Below are 24814 nucleotides of genomic sequence, written 5' to 3' on the forward strand. Positions count from 1 at the left end.
ATAAACATTTGTTTGAGTCCTCCAACTGTGTTCTTTTAAGATTATTTTGGTTATTCTAAAGTTCAATTCCATATGAATTTTAGGAACAGCTTATCAATTTCTATAAAGACCTCAGCAAGGATTCTGATAGAGATTGTTTTAAATGTATAGATTAATGTGAGGAGTATTGGCATGATAACAATAATAAGTCTTCTGATCCATGGACATGGGATATTTCCATTTATTTATATCTTCTTTAATAATGATTTCTTTTACCAATTATTTGTAATTTTCAGAGTATTAAGTTTTTCACTTTTGTTAAATTTATTCCTAAATATTTTATTCTTTTTGATGCTATTGTAACTGAAATTGTTTTCTTAATTTCATTTTCAGATTATTCATTATTAGTGTATAGAAATACAATTGATTTTTGTATATTGATCTTGTATTTTATGACCTTGCTAAAGACATTTATTATTCTAATTGTTTTTTAGTGGATTCCTTAGGATTTTCTGTATACAGGTTCATATCATCTGCCAGTCGAGATAGTTTTACTTTTTCTTTCCAGTCTAGATGATTTTTCTTTTTCTTGCCTAATTACCCTTGTTCAAACCTCCAGTATAAAGTTGTATGGAAGTGGGAAGAGTGGACATCCTTGACTTGTTCCTGAAGTCAGAGAGAAAGCATCCAGTCTTTTATCATTAGGTATAATGTGCGGGTTTTTGTGCATGCCCTTTATCAAGTTGAGAAAGTTTCTTCTATTCCTAGTTTGTTGAATATTCTTTTATCATGAAAGCGTTTTGGATTGTATGAGATGCTTTTACTTCATCTTTTGAGATGATCATGTGGTTTCTGTTTTGTATCTTATCAATATGGTATATTATATTAATTGATTTTCCGATGTTAAACCAACCTTGCATTCTGGGAAAAAATCCCAATTGGTCATGCTTTATAATTCTTTATATGTGGTAGTGGATTCAGTTTGTTAGTGTTTTGTTTAGGATTTTTGTATCCATATTCATAAGAGATATTGGTTTGTAGTTTTCTATGAAATTTATGTCTCATTTTGGCTTCAGAGTAATACTGGTTTCACAGAGTGGGAAAGTATTACCTCCTCTTGTATTTTTTGGAATAGTTTCTGAAGAATTGATACTAATTCCTTAAATGTTTTGTAGAATTCACCAGTGATAGTTGATTTATAGTGTTGTTCAAATCGTCTGTTTCTTAGTTGAACTTCTGCTTTTGTTCTCTCTATCCATTATTGAAGTGGAGTACTGAAGTATCCAACTATTGTTGTTAAATTGTTTATTTCTCCCTTCATTGTCTTTGCTTTATGTATTTTGATACTCTGTTTTTAGGGTCATATATGTTTATAATTGTAATATCTTCCTGATGTATTTATCTTCTTTTAAAATGTCTCTCTTTATCACTAGTAATGTTTTCTGTTTTAAAGTCTATTTTACCTATTAGTATAGCTACTCCTGATTTCTTGCAGTTGGTCTTTGCATGATATATCATTTTCCATCCTTTTACATTCAATATATTTGTATCTTTGAATATAATGTGTGTCTCCTATAAAAGCATATAGTTGGATCCTGGTTTTTATTTTTTAATCCAGTATTTTTTAATCCAGCCTTTTACTTGGGTTGTTACATGATTCACATTTAATGTTATTATTGATATAGCTGGATTTATGTCTGCCATTCTACTCTTTGTTCTCTATATGACTCATATCTTTTTTTCCTTTGTTTCTCCTATACTGCTTTGTTTGGCATGAAGTGAGTATTTTCAAATATAGCATTTTAATTCTTTCATGATTTTTCACTGTTTTTGGGGTCATTTCTTTAGAGTTGCTCTAGTGCTTATCACACACACACACACACACACACATACACACACACATATGTATGTCATATTGCAGTGAGATATAGAAACATTATTTCTGTAGAGCTATATTCTGTTTTCTCCTTTTTGTTATGGATGTTATTTTTGTTACATATTATTGTTATACATATTAGTTCTGTAAATATTATAAACCCAATAAAACATTGTTATAATGCTTACTTTACATTATTTTATGACTTTTTAAAGATTTTATTTTTGTAAGTAATCTCTGTACCCAATGTGGGACTTGAACTCACAACCCTGAGATCAAGATTTGCCTCCTATACCAACTGAGCCAGCCAGGTGCCCCAATTTTATGACTTTTAAGAAAGCTGAGAGGAGAAAGGAGAGCAAGTATATAATTATAGCTTTTGTTATATCAACCTTCTTATTTATCATTTTTGCTTCTCTTCATTTTTTTCTATGGATTTAGCTCACATCTGGAGTAATTTCCTTGGGTCAGTAGGGTTTTGCTCTCATCCACCTCCTTTGTGCTGTTATTGACAAATATGCTACATTTCTATATGCTTTGGTCAAACAATTAAAAGAAAGAAAAAAATGCATTTGCACTATCTTTTGTAATTACATTAATTGCCTTTACTGGTGCTTTTTGTTTTTTTGTGTGTTTTTGTGGGGTGTTTTGTTTTTTGTTTTTTGTTTTTTTGGTGTGTGGGGCTTTCAGCCTAAAGAATTTTCTTTGGTATTTCTTTTTTTTTTTAATTGAAGTATAATTAACATACAATGTTGTATTAGTTTCAGGTGTACAACATATTGATTTAGCAATTCTATACATTACTCTGTGCTCACCATGATAAGTGTACTCACCATACATTTTAACTTTATTATTGACTGTATTCCGTATGCTGTACTTTTCGTCTCTGTAACTTATTTATTTATAACTGGAAGTTTATACCTCCTAACCCCCTTCATCGATTTTACCTATCCCTTCATCCACCTCCCACTTGGCAACTACCAGTTTGTTTCCTGTATTTAAGAGTCTGGCTTTTTTTTTTTCTGTTATTGTTGTTTGTTTGTTTTATTTATTTTTTAGATTCCACATATACGTAAAATCATGTGGTATTTGTGTCTGACTTATTTCACTTAGCATAATACACTCTAGGTCCGTGCATGTTATTGTAAATGGTAAAATCTCATTTTTATGGCTCAGTAATATTCCATTTTGTGTGTGTGTGTGTGTGTGTGTGTGTGTGTGTGTGTGTGTGTGTGTATGCCACATTTTTTTTTAGCCATTCATCTATTGATGGACACTTGGATTGCTTCCATATCTTGGCTATTGTAAATAATACTGCAATAAACATAAGGGCGCCTATATATTTTTGAATTAGTGTTTTCATTTCCTTTGCATAAATATCCAGTAGTGGAATTACTGGATCATCTGGTATTTCTATTTTTAATTTTTTAAGAAACCTCCATATTGTTTTCCACAGTGGCTGCATCAGTTTACATTCCCAGCAACAGTGTCCGAGGGTTCCTTTTTTTCACATCCTCACCAAAACTTGTTTTTTCTTGTCTTTTTGAGTCTAGCCATTCAGACAGGTGTAAGGTGATAACTCATTGTGGTTTTGATTTACATTTCCCTGACGATTAATGATGTTGACCATCTTTTCCTGTGTCTGTTGGTCTTCTGTATGACTTCTTTGGAAAAATGTCTGTTCAGGTCCTCTACCCATTTTTTATTTGGACTGTTTATTTTTTTTTTGGTGTTGAGTTGTAGAAATTCTTTATATATTTTGAATATGAACCCCTTACTGTACATATCATTTGCAAATATCTTCTCCCATTTGTTAGGTTGCCTTTTTGTTTTGTTGATGGTTTCCTTTGCTATGCAGAAGTTTTTATTTTGGTATACCCCCAATAGTTTATTTTTGCTTTTGTTTCCCTTGCCTGAAGAGACCTATCTGGATAAATGTTGCTAAGGTTAATGTCCAAGAGATAGCTGCCTATGTTTTTTTTCTAGGAGTTTTATGGTTGCAGGTCTCACATTTAGGTCTTTAATCCATTTTCAGTTTATTCTGGTTTATGGTGTGAGAAAGTGGTCCAGTTTCATTCTTTTGCATGTAGCTGTCTAGTTTTCTCAGCACCATTTACTGAAGAAACTGTCTTTTCCCCATTGTATATTCTTGACTCTTCTGTCATAGCTTAATTAGCCATATAAGCATGGGTTTATTTCTGGATTCTCTCTTCTGTTCCATTGATCTATTTGTCTGTTTTTATGCCAGTACCATACTGTTTTGATTGCTATAGCTTTCTAGTTTATCTTGAAATCTGGGATTGTGATAACTCCAGTTTTGTTCTTCTTTCTCAAGATTCCTTTGACTATTTGGGGGCTTTTATGGTTCCATACAAATTTTGGTGTTATTTGTTCTTGTTTTTCAGCATTTTTACTACAATGTGTCTATTTGTGAATCTGTTTGTATTTATCCTACTTGAAGTTCATTGAGCTTCCTAGATGTGTAAATGAATGTTTTTCAATAAATTTGGGAACTTTTTAGCCATTATTTCTTTGAATATTTTTTCTGCCCTTTCTATTTCTCCTCTCCTTCTGGTACTCCTCTCCTTCTGGTACTCCAGTATATATATATATTGGTATTCTTAATGCTCTCTCTCATATCTCCAAGGCTCTTTTCATTTGTCTTCATTCTTTGTTCTCTCTGTTCCTCAGATTGCGTAATCTTTGTCAATTATCTCAAGTTAGCTAATTTTTTTTCTGCCAGTTCAGATCTACAATGGAGCTCCTTTAGTGCATTTTTAAATTTCAGTTATTGTACTTTTTAAATGCAAAATTTTCATTTTCATAAGTTCTATCTCTATTGATATTCTCTGTTTGATGTTAACACTGTCATCATTGCCTTCCTTTACTTCTTTAATCATGATTTTCTTCAGTTCTATGAACATATTAAGAATGTTTACTTTGAAGTCATTGTTCATTAAATCCAACATCTGGTCACTCTCACATGTAGTTTGTTTCCAGCTTTTTTCTGGTATAAAGAACATACTTTCTTATTTCTTTGTGTGTCTCATAGTTTTGTTTTTTTTTTTTATGGAACCTGGATATTTTAGATACTATATTGTAGCAACTCTGAGTATTAGATTCCCACCCTGGGGCTTGTTTTTGTTACTTGCTTGTTTATTTGTTTAGTGACTGTCTGGATTACTTTGGTGAAATCTATGTCCTCCTTACAGTTTGAAATCTCTGATGTTGCTACCTAGGGAGCACAGCCTTATGTGTGCCCACAGTCATCCTGAGATGGAACTGGTTTTGCAGGGATGGTCTTGGATGGTCTCTTTTTCTGACTACATTTAGTATTAAGTGCCACTAGTTGCCAGCTGATTGCTATATTGCTTCCAACAATACTGGTGTATAAATTACTTTATTAAAGTAATTCAATCAAATTCTGGCTCCTTTGAAGATAGAGTTGTAGAGGTAAGTATTTGAAATTTGTTCTGACTCCAGTTGTTCTTCCCATCTGTCTCTTTTCCCAATTCTTTTCAGCAAATTAGTCACCCTGTAGCTTAGCATGTATCTCTAATGAATCTATCAATTCTCTCCCATTTCCTTTTACCACAGCTTTTGTTTTTGGGAATACCCTTAGGGTTGAACTTCTCTACATTCTATTGTGAATGAAGTCAGTTCCTTGGGGAGAGATCTGGAACTGTCTGTTTTGTAGACTACTTCTCCCAGGCAAAATCTCTGGGCCATGGCTCTGTACTGGAGGTGAGGACAATGGCACACTTCTAAGTGGTATCCCCACTGTGCAGCTGAGTGCTCTGTGGATGGGGTAGCAGCCCTAGATGTTCTTGGTTTGCCTCTCTTGTCATGGAATCCTTGCCCCCACAAACTGCAGCAAGGGCATTTAGGGTCCCAGTATTCTCAGTGGCACCATGCTCAAGGTAAAGCCTTTATCCCATTCATGGAGGCTGGGCAGAAGATGAGAGCCCCCTCTATTGGATGCATTCTCCTAGAACTTAGCCTCAGCAACAGGCAGCTGAGGTAGGATGAAAACTGCTAACATTCTGCCCCTCTTGGGAAGATAGTCCTCTAACTGGGAACTCAGGGGAAAGGGTTCCCTGTATTCTGGGCCCTACCAGTCTGAAGTAGAGTTTCTATCTCAGTGCTGGGGCTGGAGAGAAGATGTAGTTCTTCGTTCAAGTCCCACAGACTCTTGCAGTTCTTATTGGGGTTTAGTAGATATTTTTGAATAAATGCTTCTTTATTTTCTCTATGCCCTTAGGACCATGGACCATTTCCAGAGATTTTAAGTGGTTTTTTTCCTAATTATAATTTTCACCATTTTCATGGGGGAATGAGTCTGTGGAGCATCTTGTGCTGTCACTGCCAGAAGTGAAAACCTTATATGTTAATTTTTTCATTTTCTCATTCATTCGCTCAATTTTATTGAGTGTGTTATGTGTCTGGTGCTGTGGTAGGAGCCGAAGATACAATAGTGAAGAAAACAGACCTGGAACTTGCTCTAGTGGACAAGACAGAAACAAACCAAAAAAGGATTAGAAACAACTTTGGCAAAGATGCCATTACATTTTGAATTAATAATGAATGAACAAGTGAATTACATGAAAAAATCTTAAGGAAATTATGGAACTAGTAAAGGCCTGTTGGATTTTGCTATAAATAGGTTATTAGGACTTTTTTCAAAAAATGGTTTTAATAGAGTACCATAGACAGAAGCTCATGTCAGCTGGCTAAAGAGTGAATGAGAAGAAAGCAAGTAGGCAAAAGATGTGTAGCTATTCTTTGAGGAACTCAGTTTTAAAGGAAAGGAAGGGAACATTAGCCAGAGAGTTAACAGACTTTTTTCTTTCACCAATTCTACCCAACACTGTACTCCAGAATTTTCAAGAGAAGGGGATACTTCTTGCCTCCACCCAATTTCTCTTGCTGTAATTCTGTGCTGAACAAGTAAGCAGATGATTTAACTTCTCATATGTATCTGCCTACAGACAAAACCAAAAGAAATGGACTAATCAGAAAAATTGAGAATTCAGTCTGTTGAGAATTTGTAATTCTCATTATAAAGGAAGTAATTGGCATTTGAGTCCTGTGGGTTTGATTAGAATGAGCTGACCTCCTGTGGTCTTATCACCTCTAGACATAATGACAAGACTGATCAGGTCTGCAGCGCAAAGCTCAGACCTGGAGCAGGGGTTCTCCTTGCACCTATCTGTACCAAACCCGAGCCACACTTCATGTTCTGAATTCATAGGATTTGCTAACTGAAATATTTACATTGTGTTTTTATCAAATAACTTAACAGCAAAGACAGGTTCATTTGAGTTCTGCCTAATATTATATAATGGGATTATCTAGTATCTCTCTGGCAAACATTTTTAGAGAAAAGAATAGAACTTCTCTAGCAGTTGTTGTTGAGAATGAATTCTTCTAAAGTTAAAATGAAATGTGAAAAGAAGTTAAAAAAGGTAATGAAGGTTGGGAATAATTGGACATGTGGAGGCCAGAAGGTAAAGTTACTCTCTTGGATATTAGGCAGTAGGTGAAAGGTAGCTAAAGACACTTAGGGCTAAAGAAGTAGAGAGATCCTAAGGAGAAGAGAAGGATAAATGGCGGTGGGGAGATATTAAAAGAAAATACAGAGTCAATGAGTTATAATGGTACCTACTTTCCCCCAGCTACAAAGTCTGTTCTGTGTGTCCTGACAAGTACTGAAATCAGTTTTGGCAAGGGGGCGCTTCTAACGGCATCCTACTAGGCAATATAGCTAGAGTACTTTTTTTCTCATTTTACTTGGGTTTTTAACCCAGCATGAAATAAGATTCCATTTATTCATTCAAATGTTTATTGACCCTAATAGATGTCAGTCAGGGTGTTAGGGACCAGGGACATAAGCAAGAGCAAGATAGAGAAGTAGCTGATATCAAGTTAATGGTCAGGTATTATTCAGTGTGATAATGTGAGGAAGTGCTTATGGTGTTATGGAAGCAAAGTGGCATCTAACTGAGACTTGGCAGATAAGCAAAGGTTCCCTATTAGGCTGGAATCTCTGAGACAATAGGATCTTTTTTTTTTAATTAACATATTTATTTAAATTAAAAATTTTTTATTATGTTATGTTAATCACCATACATCACATCATTAGTTTTTGATGTAGTGTTCCATGATTCATTGTTTGTGCATAACACCCAGTGCTCCACGCAGAATGTGCCCTCTTTAATACCCATCACCAGGCTAACCCATCCTCCCACCCCCCTCCCCTCTAGAAGCCTCAGTTTGTTTTTCAGAGTCCATCGTCTCTCATGGTTTGTCTCCCCCTCCGATTGCCCCCTTTCATTCTTCCCCTCCTGCTACCTTCTTCTTTTTTTTAACATATAATGTATTGTTTGTTTCAGAGGTACAGATCTGTGATTCAACAGTCTTGCACAATTCACAGTGCTCACCATAGCACATACCCTCCCCAATGTCTATCACCCAGCCACCCCATCCCTCCCACCCCCCACCACTCCAGCAACCCTCAGTTTGTTTCCTGAGATAAAGAATTCCTCATATCAGTGAGGCCATATGATACAGGTATGTCTCTGATTGACTTATTTCGCTCAGCATAATACCCTCCAGTTCCATCCACGTCATTGCAAATGGCAAGATTTCATTCCTTTTGATGGCTGCATAATATTCCATTGTGTGTGTGTGTGTGTGTGTGTGTGTGTGTATATATATATACTACATCTTCTTTATCCATTCATCCATTGATGGACATCTTGGCTCTTTCCACAGTTTGGCTATTGTGGACATTGTGCTATAAACATCGGGGTGCACATACCCCTTCAGATTCTTACATTTGTATCTTTGGGGTAAATACCCAGTAGTGCAATTGCTGGATCGTATGGTAGCTCTATTTTCAACTGTTTGAGGCACCTCCATACTGTTTTCCAGAGTGGTTGCACCAGCTTGCGTTCCCACCAACAGTGTAGGAGGGTTCCCCTTTCTCCGCATCCCCGCCAGCATCTGTCATTTCCTGACTTGTTAATTTTAGCCATTCTGACTGGTGTGAGGTAATATCTCATTGAGGTTTTGATTTGGATTTCCCTAATGCCGAGTGATTTTGAGCACTTTTTCATGTGTCTGTTGGCCATTTGGATGTCTTCTTTGGAAAAATGTCTGTTCATGTAAGACAATAGATCTTATCTATCTCTCTTGTTCACTCTAACATCCCCAGAACCTAGCACAGTGGCCAGCATGTGATAGAAGCTCAATAAAAATAAGATGAATGATTGAATTAATCAAAACCCATCTTTACTTCATTTGCTTGGTACGGAAATAATCCCAAAAGGAGAACCTGTCCCAAATCCTGTTCTTTAATTCTTAGTGTTTTCTTATGAAAAGAGAACAAACATATCTGGGACTACTGATTAATTCATCTGTCATTTATTTGCCCTTGAAGTTTCATGAATATCAAAATTTCATTACTATGGCAACTAAAGTCAATGCAATGTCAAGAAAGTATTGAATACATCTTTTAAAAATCAGGGGGAAAGCAATATGGCAACATTGCAGTGCAAAATACTTTGGGCCTTAACAATTCAGTGAAGCAAGTACATGTTCCTATATGAGCTCTTTCAGAATGTGTCTGTAGTGTTTTCACTGGATATTTACAGATAGTTGAAATAGCTAAGAATCACTTGATTATTATTTGCAGCTACTTCCATGCACCACAAAGAAACTAGCTGCCAACCCTTTTTCTAGTGGCTAACGTTTGGGAAACAGACAAAACTAATGGCTTCAAAGGAATATCCTCACCCTAAAACTCCCACAAATAGTGTGATATGAGGCAAGGAAAATGAATTTCAAATGAGAAGATTTACCACTTAGTAGCTTTTGTGATCTGGGATAGGTCAGTTAATCTTCCTGAGCCTGGTTCCTAATCTACAAAATGCAGATATCATGGTGTTGCCTAACCTCATGTCATTGCTGGGAAGATCAAAGGAGGTCATGTAAGTGAGGGAACTTCGAAAACTGTAAAAAGCAATATGATTGTTAATTATTCAAATGATATTATGAATGGAGAATGGAATTCAAATTGCTGACCATGAGTGTGGTCCATGATGAGCAATCTTTAATATTCTATAACTGGCTCCAGAGCCCTTGACCCGTTAACAGTTCATCACAGAAAATACGGAGAGAATCTCATGCTGGGTGAAAGATTTCACACTGGGTAAAACAGTTTTGTTTTGTTTTAAAAAAGGCTAGTCCTCTGATCAATCTAAGAACCCAAATTGTGAGCATAGGCCTATGTCCTTTAAGAAGGCTACCCCTTTAGTCAGTTAGGATGCTGCTTAGGCTCTCTGGAGTTCCCGCGGAAGCTGACATGGACAACTCACTCTCCCCAGTGGCTGGAGTGACTAATTAGACAATCTGCACTGGTTTGATAGCTCCAGCTGTTCAAATAAAACCTGCCTTGATGGTGGAAGGCTCAGAGAAAGACTGGAAAGGGCAGGATTGGGGACAAGAATCACGTCCAGGGAAGACAGCCGAGCCAGCTGCTTTCTCTAAGCAAGTGTCTGAGAAGCAACATCTTTATAAGACTCAAAGAGTTTATTTTAACTATAAGTAACAGAAACTAAGTACCAGTCACCACTAGCAAGGGTGATCTTTATCTGCCTTTGTTGGCCTGCGAGAAAGAAAAGGAATCTTAAAAGGCTTCAGCAGCTGCAGGCTCCTCACAGAGGACATCTCCCGCACATTGCTGACATGTCTTGGATTTTTCCAACCTTACCTTGTGTTGGAAGAAATTACTGCGGGCGTCAAATGTCCTCCTACACACGTGACCCCACGTGTGTGTTATCAACTACCCCTCACGCAGCAGAATCAGCATTCCCCAGTGTGGTTCTCGTAAAGGCCAGTGATTGCTTTGTGAAAGGCTTTGTGATCCCCCTCCTGGCTTGGAAGCCTCTCTCCCAGCACCTGTGAGCCCTCACCCGGAGAGATGGCTAATGTGCTAATTACTCCGAACCCAAAAATGTAAGCTGTAAACAAATGAGAGCTGTGTTTATAATCAGTCAGTTTTATGACCTTCTGATGGTGATGATATCAGTGGTGCTTACGCTGGAAGACCGCACAGCACTCTCCAGCCGTGGGCCGCTTCTGTTGCTTGAGAGCAGAGAGACATGTGGCCCATTAATTGTAGTCTTTGCACTGAAGGGCAGGTTACCTTGGCCAAATGGCCAATCTGGCTCTTAGAATTGCCAAATAAATTATTTTAAAAAATCTCAAAGTCAGCTTGGATGGTTTTCAAATAATCTGTGGTTTGGGGCCTACACTCCCCCCCCCAACGAAAAACTAAAAATGCATTCTTTCTGAGCTGTAACTTGATATATACATGATTTGAAGACAGCAGGGAGACACTCCAATCCCAAAGAGAGAGAGAGAGAGAGAGGCTTGGCCTGGATGCACAAAGAGCTCACCCCCTCTGATTTAGGACTGACCTTTGCTACGTCATTCTCCCTGCCCTTAAGCTGTTTCTCCACCTGAAGGCTGAGGTGGGGATGACTCCACAGCAGATGCCTGCAGAACACTTTGTTATCATCAGAACCAAGAGGATCCATGCTAAACGTAAATATCATAAAACGTGGCAAGAGAAATGTTTACACCAATCTGTGGTTTCTGATCAAAGCCAAAATGGCTGGGTTCTTGAATGAAAACTTCTGGCCGCACATGTGAGATTTGCAGCTGCCTTTGGCACCTATAAAATATGATTTGTGAGGTGCTGAACAATGTCCTGGGGGTCTCCAAAGGCTGCTCCTTTGGCACGAAGATCCTTTCATATTGAGTCCTGCCAATGTGGGGATATGCCGGTTCGAGAACTTTGGCTGCATTTTGGGCTTGTTAACAGTGCAAAAGATTTGCCAGAGAAACCCCACATGCGTTTTGCCCCCAAGCACCTTGCCCTTCATTTATAGACCCCTGGGAAAACCAAGCCCATCTGTTTCTCATTCATTTACACTTTACTCATCAAAATGTTGGTTTTGGTTGGATTCCTTTGTTTTCATTTCAAGAAACCTTTAAGAATGTAGAGTGGGGAAAAGATGGGTAATTAACCAGAAGTGCTGATGACCCTAAGCTCTCTGTCCTGTTTCTAGCATTGGTTTTAGTTCACTGGATGGTCACAAGCAGTATTTTTCCCCATTTATCCCACTTACTAGTCTCCCTAAATTATTAAAAAAAAAAAAAAAAAAAAAGGAAAAGGAATATAGTGCTTTGCTTCTGCTTCACCACCAGAGACTTGAAAACAATCTAGAATCTGTGGAGGTTTCATGAGGGGACATTCATGGGAGCTCAGATTTTGCCTTTTCTTTCTTTCTCTTTTGTTTTTAAAGAGCCAACTGCTTTTTCTTACATTCATGAAAGTGAATGAGTGGCTGGGAACTGTTTATCCCACCGGCTTTAGGGAATAGGGAAAAGAAGTTTTTTTTTTTTTTCCTTTTCTTTTCTTTGTCAGATGCTCACAAAACTATGAATATTTGTGAGCTGCAAGAAAAATACATGCATTCTATTTTCTGGTCTTACTGTTTTTTAAAAAAATCCCCTCAAAGCAACTTTTTTTCTTAGCTCTTAGTCAAAATATGTAGTTGTAGGCATCTTAAGTGGGGCTAAATTCCTGCCTTGCTTACAGTTGTAAACTTGCTGATCTTTGGAAGTAGAAATAAAGTTAGATTACATCCTGTCCCCACCACCAGAAAAAAGGGCAGATAACTCCCTCCCCCATTCTTAGTTTACACATTCCTGAATAACAACCATAATCTAAATTGTGTAGGAACATGATGAGAAATATCTCATTTAAAGGGGGCAATACAGATAATTATGTATTGTATGTATTGTATAACCTTAAATAAGGTTCTTGGGTTAAGTTATCAAGTTTTAATAGTGATGAACCTATGGTACTATTATGAAGTATCTCAATAACATCTTATATACTGGTTTTAATGATGTGACAATCAGCTGCCCATATAATTTGGCAAATTCATTTCCATTTTATGTAGTAATGGCTCTACTTTTTGTCATGTGTGCCAGATGGTAGGAGAGCAATATAATCTGCAAAACTGAAGTAATTGGACAAAGGAGACCCAGCTGCTCTTATGGGATTTAAGAAGTTCTAGAATTACCACTGTAGATATGGCTTTCTGTTAAATACCATTCAAGTGGGTGACAGCCTAGGACAGGCATTGAGAACCTGTGCTGTGAGAACTGGATAAACCCCAGTGGAAATCTGAGATCTGCTACTTCGTACTAGCCACAGCAAGTTACTGGGCTTCTCTCTTTCCTCATTGATATGGAATAATAATAGTGCCCAGTCCAGTGGTATGTTGATAATAGCCAATTTCCAAGGTATAAATATTCCCACTGTGGTTGGTTTCAGGTCGCCAGCTGGAGTTGGGAGAGGTCAGCACAATCAGTTACCCCTAAGCTGGTGCAAGCCATTTCCACACTCCACTGACAGTACTCAAACCTTGGGGTTGTGGGGGGTATTAAATGAGATACAGCATGTCAAGTGCTTAATATCCTGCTTGTATACGCTTTATTTCCTTGATTCTAAGATGCCATCAATTCTAAGAAAAACCACCATTTAGAGATAGATATTAACGAAAAATGTTTACTGGTTGTGTATATATTCTGTATCAGAAAAGAAAAAATTAACAGTTTGTGTTACAATTGAGGCAATAGTGTTTACCCTGCACTAGGCACCGTGCTAAGCATTTGTCATACGTAAGAAACCTCCACCACGCATGCTTTCGGCTTATGGCTGTATTTGTTTGCTTGTTAAATTAGAAGTACTCAATCAAATGCTAATGCCCTGGGCCTTCTGGCTGTTTCATTAGACATCTTCCCTGTTGAAGGTCTCTCTGTCATACCTTCTGTTAACCTCCTAGGGCTACTATAATAAAATACCACAGTGTGGGTAGCTTAAACAACAGAAATTTATTTCTTACACTTCTGGAGGCTGAAAGTTTAGACCAAGGTATTAGGAGGTTTGGTTTCTCCTGAGGCTTATTTCTTTGGTTTGCAGATGGCTATCTTCTTGCTGTTTCCTCATATGGCATTTTCTCTGAGCACATGTATCCGTGGTGTCTCTTCCTCTTCTTAAAAGAATACTAGTCCTATTCAGCTAGGGCTTCAACATGAATTTGGTCGGGCAGACACAGTTCAGTTCATTACACATGTCTTTAGGCTGTGTATTAATTTCCTAGAATTGCCATAACAAATGACAAACTTGGTAACTTAAGGCAACAGAAATTTTTCTCTGGAGGCCAGAAGTCCAAAATCAAGATGTCAGCAAGGCCATGTTTTTTTTCTGAAGGCTTTAGGAGAGGATTCTTTTTTGCCTCTTCTAGCTTGTAGTTGCTCCAGGTATTCCTTGGCTTATGATGGCATCACTCTAGTTTCTGCCTTCATTTTCACATGGCCTTCTTTTCTTTGCTCTTCTTCATCTGTGTCTTATGACAGGTGTCATTGGAGTTCGGGTCTACCCAGTTAATCCAGGATGATCTCATCTCAAGATTCTTAACTCAGTTATATCTGTAAAGACCCTTTCTCAAATAAGGCCACATTCACAGGTCCCAGGTAGACATACCTTTTTATTGGGGGAGGGGGCACCATTCAACCCACTATAGGTTGATTAATTCATCCAATCAAATGCACGGGACAACATCTTGATTTGTATCATAACTAGGTATAGCAATAGTGTCCAGTAAAGAAACTACTTGAGAAATCTTGCTTTTTATAAGCTTTTCACAAGCCCAAACTAGCTGACACCAGCTGTGGCAGAAGGACCTACCTGACCACCCAAAGGCACTGGATCTCCTTCTACAAGGTAGGACAATGTAGAGTTCGGGCTAAGTTGTAGCTTAGCAATTTAGGGAACTTCGTTTTCTAGCCCTTTTGAATTTTACTATACTTATGTGACAAGTTCTGGCCACCAGACTAAGATGATTAAGCATTCCTTGCCCACATTTTCTTTGCCTTTCATGGTGCCTTTACACGGTTAAAGTAGGCTGGACACTTGAATCATCACCTGGGGGATAGCTGCTCAGGAGAGATGCCCATTAAGGAATATCCTCGTAAAAATTTGCATGAGTTAGAAATAAACTTGTACTATATTAAACCACTGAGATTTGGGAATTATTTATTATAGCAGTTAGTTATCTTAATACTCCAGGTGGCACTGCACTATTTCTGCATGATAAGGTGCATTTTATAATGAAATTTTACCATTGGTTCACAAGACAGCTACCACATTATCTTCACATGCTAGGAATTAGTCACAAAGTAACATTGGCTAGAAAAATTGTTTTGCTGTCTGAAATCAATTCTGATCTGGAAATGCTATAGAGAAATGTTAAACATTCCATATAACTTACCCTAACTTTCCAAATTCATTTGTTTTCCCTTGGAGATAACCAAGAATTGGTAGTAATATTGAAGTATTATTTCATAGGGAAGAACACCATAATTTGGGGAGTGATTACAATACCATGGGAAAGAACCCAGCTTTTAGAGTCAGATGAATTTGTGTTTAAATGCACAATATACCACTTCTACTTCATGAATTGGGAAGATAATTTAATATTTCTATGCCTTACCTTTCCTTATTTATAAAAATGAGAAAATGACACCTACTTCACACATATATTTATTGTGAGGATTAGATAAAATAATGAAGTATTTTAAGTGTGTTTAGCACACAGCTAAATTAATGATTATGACTTTTTTTTTGCTATTTTTGCTCTCATTGTTATTGATTGTGGTCTGTGATTTCTGAAAATATCTCAGAATACTTCTGTTCCACCAACTTTCGTTTTGGCTTGCTTGCAACATCTAGATTGCCAGACATGATCACTTCCACTAGTGTGTTGATTGAGTTTAAACCATCTGGAAGTAGCTCATCAGCTTAGCCACCATCCCCAAGACTTTCCACCCTCAGGAAAAAAAGGTCATCTATATGGTATAGACACCTAGTCATGTTGTGAAATGGATAGTGGAAGAGATTGACCAGTAAGACCTTCCAGGGTTCTTAGAACTCGGTATATTAAAGCAGATAAAAACATGAGAATCAGCTGAATTTCTAATTAGGTAATATTTTAGGTTTGTCTCCATCATCTCTATTTTGACTTTAGTTGAAACTTTGAGACCAACAAGACACCTCTATGGATCCTACTTGGTGGTAAAGTGACTGCAAACTGCATGAGGACAGAGACTGTGCATATTTTGTCTACTACTTTGTATCTCAAAAGCCAACCCCAGTGTCTGGCACATAGTAGGTGTTCAGTGAAAAATCTGAAGAATGAATAGATAACCACTAGAGAATATAGAGCTGGACCAAAGGCTGCCACAGGGAGTTCTTAGGACTTCTATAACATATGTTAGAGTCCAGATGGGCCTGATATAAAACTGCCATGTTAATTAACTGAACAATATTCCTCCTAGCATGACTTGATACCCCAAGAACTATGCAAAGCACCTTTCCCCAGCATTATCTGTCATTGTTTTTCAACTCTATTTCATGAGAACTCACTCAAGTAAATAATTCTCTGGCCACCAAAATTACTGAAATGGAGTCACCAGTTATGTCTGTATATTATAGAAGAATGCAAAACCTAACATAAAGGTATCCCCTCTCTAGTAAAATGGTGAGTTAGATTCAACAGCTATTTCTTGAAAAACTATAATTCAGGAAGAAGCAAGTGATATGCAGTAGGATATTAAAAAGGAAGAATTGCTATATAGAGAGTGCTGTGTTTTAGGGATTTTGAGGTTGTTGTTTGTACTACAGAGATTTTAGGGAAGAGAGAGCATTTTTCTAAGTTAGGATTAAATAGGATAAGACATATGAAGAAATAGTCCTGGGCCTGGCACAATATAATGCCCAAAGAGTGTTAGCTAGCTGTGTTTATATTCTTATTAGAGATATTAATAACATCACTGTAGTGGATGCTGTGGTACTCCCCCCAGATCTTCCCTTAAAGGTGAAGACACTAATTCCTCCAGGTGCCAGCAGTGTTGACCAATGATGGCTCAGAGCTGAATCTGCTTCCAGAAGTTGCCTTTGGCTAAAAAGAACTTGTTATGGACTGAATTGTGTCACCCCGAAATTTAGATGTTGAAACCTTAACCCCCATAGCCTCAGAATGTGATTGTATTTGAAGATAGGGCTGTTATAAGAGGTAGTGAAGTTAAAATGAGGCTGTTAGGGTGGACTCTAACCCAATCTGACTGGTGTCTTTATCAGAAGAGATTAGGATATAAAGACATCACAGGTGTGCATGCACAGAGGGACAGAAGAGTTACCTGGGCCTGGATCCCGAGGGTGCTGTGAAGAGGCAGTGAGAGGGCAACAATCTGGAAGCCAAGGAGAGAGACCTCAGGAGAAACTAAACTTGCCAGCACCTTGATCTTCAACTTCTGGTTTCCAGAATATGAGAAAATAAATTTGTGTTGTTCAAGCCACTTCATCTGGTATTTTGGTGTGACAGTTCCAGCAAATTAATGCAGTGCTGTTTCACCGAAAGTTATACCCTAGGTAGGGGCAGCCTGCATTCAACAACTGGTCAGTGAGGGGGGCACAGTGTCCAGACCCCTAGCCTCAGTCTGGGACATCTCTAAAGGGCTGTACCAGCTCAGAGCACTCCTGCAGTATTTGCTGAGGCCCCGAGTTTCCAATTCTTTGTGTCCAATCCTCACTCTCCTTGATGGCTTGTCACTGAGAGTATTGTGCAGTAGGCTTCCTGCACAAAAAATCTCTATCTCACGATCCATTTTCAGGGAACGTGATTTATGACCTTTAGTATCAGGAATGGCTTTAGGAAGCAAACTCTAAAATGGGATTGGGAATGAAATCACCACTGGCTGGCTAGCAGTGAAGACCCATTCATTGGTAGTAGGTGGACTATGCATAGCCCCTGGCATGCTGTTGCAATATCATTATTAAAACTTTCACTGGTGGTAAACAGCCATGAAACACTGATGAAAAGGAAAGCAATGGTAGTGTGATGTCTTAATTGTTTAAAAGATTTGGAGAATGTAGTAATTATAACAGTATTGGAACTATATGTCTCTCACTGAGGGCTATCAACACCATAGAGATAAACAATGAGTGGCTTAGGGGCATTAGTCATCAATTTAAGTGCAAAAGTCAGAGGCCCTCTTCAGTAGAATGTAAAGAGGCTCATCTCTTGCAGCCAGAGTATAGAAAAATCTGAGGGTAAAGCTCAAGACTTAATTTTCAGGACAACAGAACCCTACAAAAAGGTTGAATTTTCAGCCTTGGCAAGTCTATTATCCAAGGTCAGTGCTCTGGCTGGGAATGAGTGGGATTCTAGGTTGATGCACTTGAGAATCTTGAAAATGGAGGTCCCCTTGAGCACTCTGGGCCTGCAAAAGTGGCCCACTCTGTTCTATTAACTTAGAACCATCCCATTGCTTAAAGCTGAGGCAGAGGTCTCTGTCTGGAAAGACTTGTATCCTTCTCAGGATCTGTACCTACCTCCACTGTTGTCTACTAGATTGTAACTATGATTAGGTCGCAGTCCAGTCTCGCCAGGAAAGTGCCGGGCTTGCTAAGGAAGGGAACATCTGTAGGAACTAATCAACATGCATTGGTCAGTCCAGGAGCCAGGACAGTCGCCTAGGAGTGCATCCTGAGGATGTAGGATCTAAGTGGTGGGAAGGAGGGGAGTGGGACAAAGAGTTGAATGTGGGAGAGTGTATCAATACGGGAGCACTCTCCGTGACACAGCACTCACCGCTCTGGCGAGGATTCCAGAAAATTGTGCTAACATGTTATTAGTTTAGTTCTTGAAGCTTGTAGAAAATGATGGCCTCACTATGTGGAGTAGAAAAAAGAAAGGGTCAAGGGCTTGGAGTAGGGTTATTCTAGAATAGATATATTACAGAGAGCTGGAAAATCCACCAGCAAACTATGTTACACAAGAGGGCCAAAAAAGCCCTCCATACACCAAAGTGAGATGGATTCTGCCGGTGACAGAATACCATGGCTACCATGGAATTATGCAGTATATTGAGCCATTGAGCTCAGTGGAGGTTGTCCTTCATAGATGAGGTGTGACAGTAGGAGTTGTCATTCCAGAATGGGGCTCACCGACAGCAGTGGGGAGGATAGGGCCCTTAGACAAATCAAGACCAGGTGGTGGTACTTACCTGACAGAAGCAGGTGAGTACAGTTATCATAACAAGTGTCTGCCAAAGGAAACTGACCCATAGAGGACTATGGAGCATCCCTTAGAGGCGATTGGACAGTGAAAAAGCATGTTGCTCAATTTACATAATTATAACAAATAAAATGTAGAGAATCAGAAAGTTGAGGGTAGCCACCTCAATAAAAAGTCACAATCCTTTTTAAAGCAATGGTGCTGAAACAATTGGATAACCATAAGAAAATTAAAATGAAACCTGACCCTTATAACTATAAAAAAATTAACTTGAAATGGATCATAGAGCTAAACATAAAAGCAAAACCTACCAAACTTCAAAAACATAGAAGAAAATCTGTGTGACCTCGAATTAGGGGAAGATTTTTCAGAACACAAAAAGCATGATTCACAAAGGAAAAACATTGTTATTGACTTTATCAAATTAAAATCTCTTGCTCTTCAAAAAAATACTGTTGAGAAAGTGTAAAGGAAGCCAGACTGGGAGAAAATATTTGCAAAACACATCTTATAAAGGACTTGTATCTAAAATATATAAAGTACTCTTACAACTCAGTAAGAAGACAAAAAAATGCAATGTAAAAAATGGGCAAGAAATTTGTGTAGACACTTGAACAAAGAACATATTTAAATGGCAAATTAGCAATAAAAATGTGGTCAACATCAGTAGTCATTAGGAAAACAGATTAGAAGCACAATAGATAGCCAGGATACATGGTTAAAATATTAAAAATTTAGAAAAGATTAACCATATGAAGTCAAGGATGTGGTGCAACTGGAATTCTCATACACCTGCTGGCAGGAAAAGTAAAATGGCACAAACACATTGGAAAATAGTTGGCAGTCTCTTATACAGTTAAATATATACTAACGAAAAACTCAGTGATCCCACTGGTAAGAATTTACCAAACAGAAATAAAAATACCTGTATGCAATGATCATAGAAGGTATATTCATAATAATCCCGGATTGAAAACAACCCAAATGCCTACCAACTGGTGAATTGGTAAACATATTGTGGTATATCCATATGCAGAACACTACTCTGCAATAAAAAAGAACGAGGTGCTGATACATGCAAGAAGATCATGGAATCTTTATGTTAAGAGAAAGACACAAAAGATTACGATATACTACATAATTCCATTTATATGGCATTCTAGAAAAGGCAAAGCTATAGTAACAGCAGAGAAGTGGTTGCTAGGAGCTGGGAATGAGGAAGGGAGAATTGACTACAAGGAGCACAAGGGAACGTTTTGGGATGACAGAAATGTTCCATATTTTCATTGCCGTGATAGTTATATGGCTGTCTACACTTATAATTCAATGAATTGTACACTGAAAATGGGTGAACCTTATTGTGTAATAAGTTTTTTCTCAAAGTGATTAAAAATGCTACATTAAAAAATGTAAAATTTATAAAGTCATGCTCCTTCTCCCAGTTTCCAGATCTGAGTCAGTGTGTAGACCTGAAATTCATGGTCAGAAGGATATATGGTAATGATTCCAGTAGTACTTTTCCAAAGAGATCTCTGGCTATTTCACTGAGTAACCATACAATGAGGAAAGGACAGTTTATAGACATTGGAGGACTGTTGAACACAGGATTCAAACTGAAATTGATAGCTGGGATCTGAAGGTCATCACTGTCCCTCTGTTAGAGAGGTAACATAGGGAGACCAGGTGATCAATGGGGCCCTGGCCCACATTTGGCTCACAGTGGGTCCACTGGGACCTTGGGCTCACCTGGTAGCCATTTCTCTAACCGTGCAATGCCATAATTGGAGTGGACATACATGGTAGTTGGCCTAACCCCATATTGGTTCCTTGATCTCTGGTAAGAACTATTGCAGTGGGGCAAGACCGAGTAGAAACCTCTGAAACCCCTGCTCCCAGCCTTGGCAGTAAGTAAAAACACTATTGCATACCAGAGGGAATAGTAGAGATTAGTGCCAATCTTAAAGATCTAAAGGACGCAGGGGTCATGGTCTTTACATATCTTTGTTCTTTAGTTTCCCAGTTTAGCTCCTACAAAACCAGACTGATCCTGGAAGATAAAGGTAAACTATCACAAGCTCAACCAAGTAGGAGTCCTTATTGTAGCTGCTGTGCCAGATGTGGTATCTTGGCTAGAACAGATTAACTCAAGTACCTGGCATACAGCCACTGATCTGGCAGATATATTTGTTTCATCTTCATCAGGAAGGAGGACCAGAAGCAGTTTGCATTCACATAGGATTAACAATAGTATACACTTAATGGTCTTGTCCTATGGCTGTGTCATTTGTCATAATATAGTCTGAAGAGACCTGGACTCTCTAGATATTCGATAGGACATGCCATGATATTGTTGACATTGTGTTAATCAGACTGGATGATTATGAAGTGGCAAATACGTTGAAGCACTTGGTGTATGGCACATAGACTATAAAGGGTAAGAGATAAACCTCATGAATATTCAGGCACTTGGTATATCAGAGTTTTCAGGAATCCATCGATCTTGACAAATTGTTGCCTTTTTCACTTCCTACCGCTAATAAGGAAGAAGAATGCCTGGTGGGCTCTTTAGACTCCGGAGGTAGCATATTCCATGACTGGGAACAAGGTGACATGAAAGGTTTCCATCTTTGAGTAGGGCCCAGTGCAAGAAATGGATATGTAGCACATCCAAGCTGTGGTGCAAACAAGCCCTGCCTATTTGCCACTTGATTTGGCAGACCCTGTGGTATTATCCGCAGTAAGGAGTGGAGTGGTGTTATGTGGAGTTTATGGCAGGTACTAATAGGAGAATCACAATGTAAATACCTCAAGTTCTGAAGCAATGTCATACCTCCACCATGGAGAATTATATATTAATTGAAAACTAGGTCCTGGTATGCTTTGGGTTTCTGGTAGAGACAGAGCACCTACTCGTGGAACCTTGAGTGGCTGGCAGAAGTGTCCACCATTACCTGGGTTCTGTCAGACCCACCAAGTTGTAAGTTAGCATATCCCAACAGCAATCCATCATAAGATAAAAGTGGTACATCTGAGAGTGGGCACAAATAGACTGCATGAGCAAGTGGCCCAGATTCCCATGTCATCCGCTGCTGTAGCATAGTTTCTCCCCTCATCTCACCCCTGTGGCCACATACATAATCTCTTATGGCCAGCTGACAAAGGAGGCAAAAGGCCAAGCTTGGTTGTGGATGTGTTGGTTTTGTATGTGGATATATGAGGAGAAATTCTCTCAGTGAACACACCTTTGGGCAGTACAGCGTATCATCCACTTCGTGTGGTAGGAGAAGTGGCCAAAGGGAGAACATAGACCAACATGTGGACAGTTGCAAACCTCTTGACTGATTGGTCAGGGGTCTGAGAACAATTAGAATATTGGAGATAAACAGATATGGGGAAGAGTAATGTGGATGGGCATATGCAAGTGAACGCTGTAAGGTTTGGTTTATTTAGGGGATTTTACTCCCAATCTTTCATCCAGCATGTGGGGATACCAAGGTATGTGGGCTTCCTTCCATTTTTTAATTGTTTGTTTTAATCAGGAGAAGGGAGGACAGATTTAATAACCTATCCCTTTGCAACATATGTCAACTCCTGCTCCCCATCAATGCCCTTTACCTCTATATTTAAATAATTTCTAAATTCAAAAAGAATTGCCTGGAACCATACACTGTTCCCCAGAAGGGACAATTGTGAGACATTAAAGAGTGGAGAGGACACACTCAGCCAGAGGCAGAGCCCTCGTTCCAATTAATGAACTTCTTGGAGGAGAGCATAAGTAATTGGTTTTGAGGTTGTTTCCACTGCCTTTGAAGGGCAATTGAAGTGCTCATCAAGATGTGCCAAATGTTTATAGAGTGCCTCTTGGGATGAGTATCTGTTTTAAATAAGTGAATTTAAAGGGCCCTGTAACTCACTTAAATTACACCAAGATGGGAGACTGGAGACAGGATATAGCTTCCAGTTGAAATTCCTTGATCTCTGGTTTAGTCTTAATTTTATAGATAACAAAAGCCATCATTGGAAGAACTTTAACCAGTTGTGTTCAAATGGTATTCAGATGGGACACAGGCTGCAGGCTATCCCTGAGCTGGTTGGTTCAGATCCGTTTTCTTCCTAATGCAAGTAGCTTGGCATTTGTTGGTCCAGTGAACACATACAGCTTGTAGCTTGAACAGTCTCTTGAGCTCCTGGCTCAACAGAAGAAAAGCAGGACTAAGAGAATGTCATACCCTTACCACTGGTACCTGAAAACCATGGTGGGTCTGGTGAGTTCAAGGAAATCAGCTGCAGGATTTCAGTGAGGCTCATCCTACGATTCTCCTTTATTCCTCCCATGTGATTCCCAATCCCCAGTTTTCGGAGACTGTGCTCTTGACCAGCCTAACACACCTGTTTGAAAGCTTCAGTGAAGTACCCACTTGGCTAAGGCACTGGGGGGGGGTTGCCGCTGGGTGACTCCAAGACATAGCAGGGGGCCTCAGTGTAGAATATGGGGATGATGGGGCAGGGCTTGGCGACATTAACATAGAGAAGGGCCTGGGGGTGCAGTCAGAAAAGGGACCAGACTGAAATTTCACTGTGTCCTGCCAGCAAATGAAAGCGGAAAGACCGGTGGATAAAGATGGAGGACAACTGACACTTGAGACTTGTCTCTGCCGTTGAGTAGCTGTGTCATCTTGGGCAAATGATTTAATTTTCCAGGGCTTTGGTTTTCAAATGTAAAATGAAGGATTCAGAGAAGAACATCACTAAGGTTATTTTCATTTGAAGTTCTAAAGTTCTCTGATTTTATTTCCAAGAATGTTCAAATTATATCTAATTGTCTTCGAGAGTTCAGTCACTTCGTATTTGAGCTGTGGAGCTGTGTTTGCTTTTATATCTTAAATCTTAATGACTCAGCTTGCTTTAAAAGTACTGCACACTGCTCCTCTCCCCCCTTTCCTCTTACCTCTGAACACCTGTGGACATAATCTTCTTCAAGTCACCACAATGCTCAAAACACATAGCAGGAAGATGACCCCTGACCTCATATAGGCCCTTACAGGGGTCCAATTGCATTGCTCTCTTCCAGTCTCGCCCCTACTTTCCTAGGCAACCGTTTCATATCGTTTCAGCTTTCTTCAGACCATCCAAACCTTTCTCCCCATCCTCACTCACAAATGATGAATATGCATCCGGTTTTCTTGAGAAAATAGAAGCAGTCAGAAGAGGATTTATACCAAATCCCATTGCCTCATTTACCCACCTATCTGCATCTTTGCCTTTATACTCTGCCTCTACACTTACACTCCTGTTACAGGGGATGCGTGATCTGTATGTTAATCTAAGGCTAATGCCCGCGCTTGCGCATTAGACCTCATCTCCTGTTGACTACTCAAGAATACTATTCCAGCAGGTGTCCCTTCTCCCCACTTGCTTCATCAATCTTTCCCTCTCTAATGGATCATTTCTATAGCATACAAACATACTGAAATACTGTCCAGCTTCAGTGAAAATTCTCTTTTGTTCCCACATTTCTCCCAACTATTGCTCCATTTCTCTATTGCTATATTACAGTAAAATCCTCAAAAAAGTTGTTTCTATTCACTGTTAAGATTTATTCTCTCCTATTCTTTTTTGAACCTACTCTAGTGATTTCTGTGTAGCTATATTCAATAATCAATTATAAGTCCTGATTTTACACGACCTGTCTCGGCATTTGATCCAATTAATCACTCTTTCTTTCCTGAAATGGGTGGTT

The sequence above is a fragment of the Zalophus californianus genome, chromosome 6 (assembly GCF_009762305.2).
Source record: "Zalophus californianus isolate mZalCal1 chromosome 6, mZalCal1.pri.v2, whole genome shotgun sequence".
Taxonomy (NCBI): Eukaryota; Metazoa; Chordata; class Mammalia; order Carnivora; family Otariidae; genus Zalophus; species Zalophus californianus.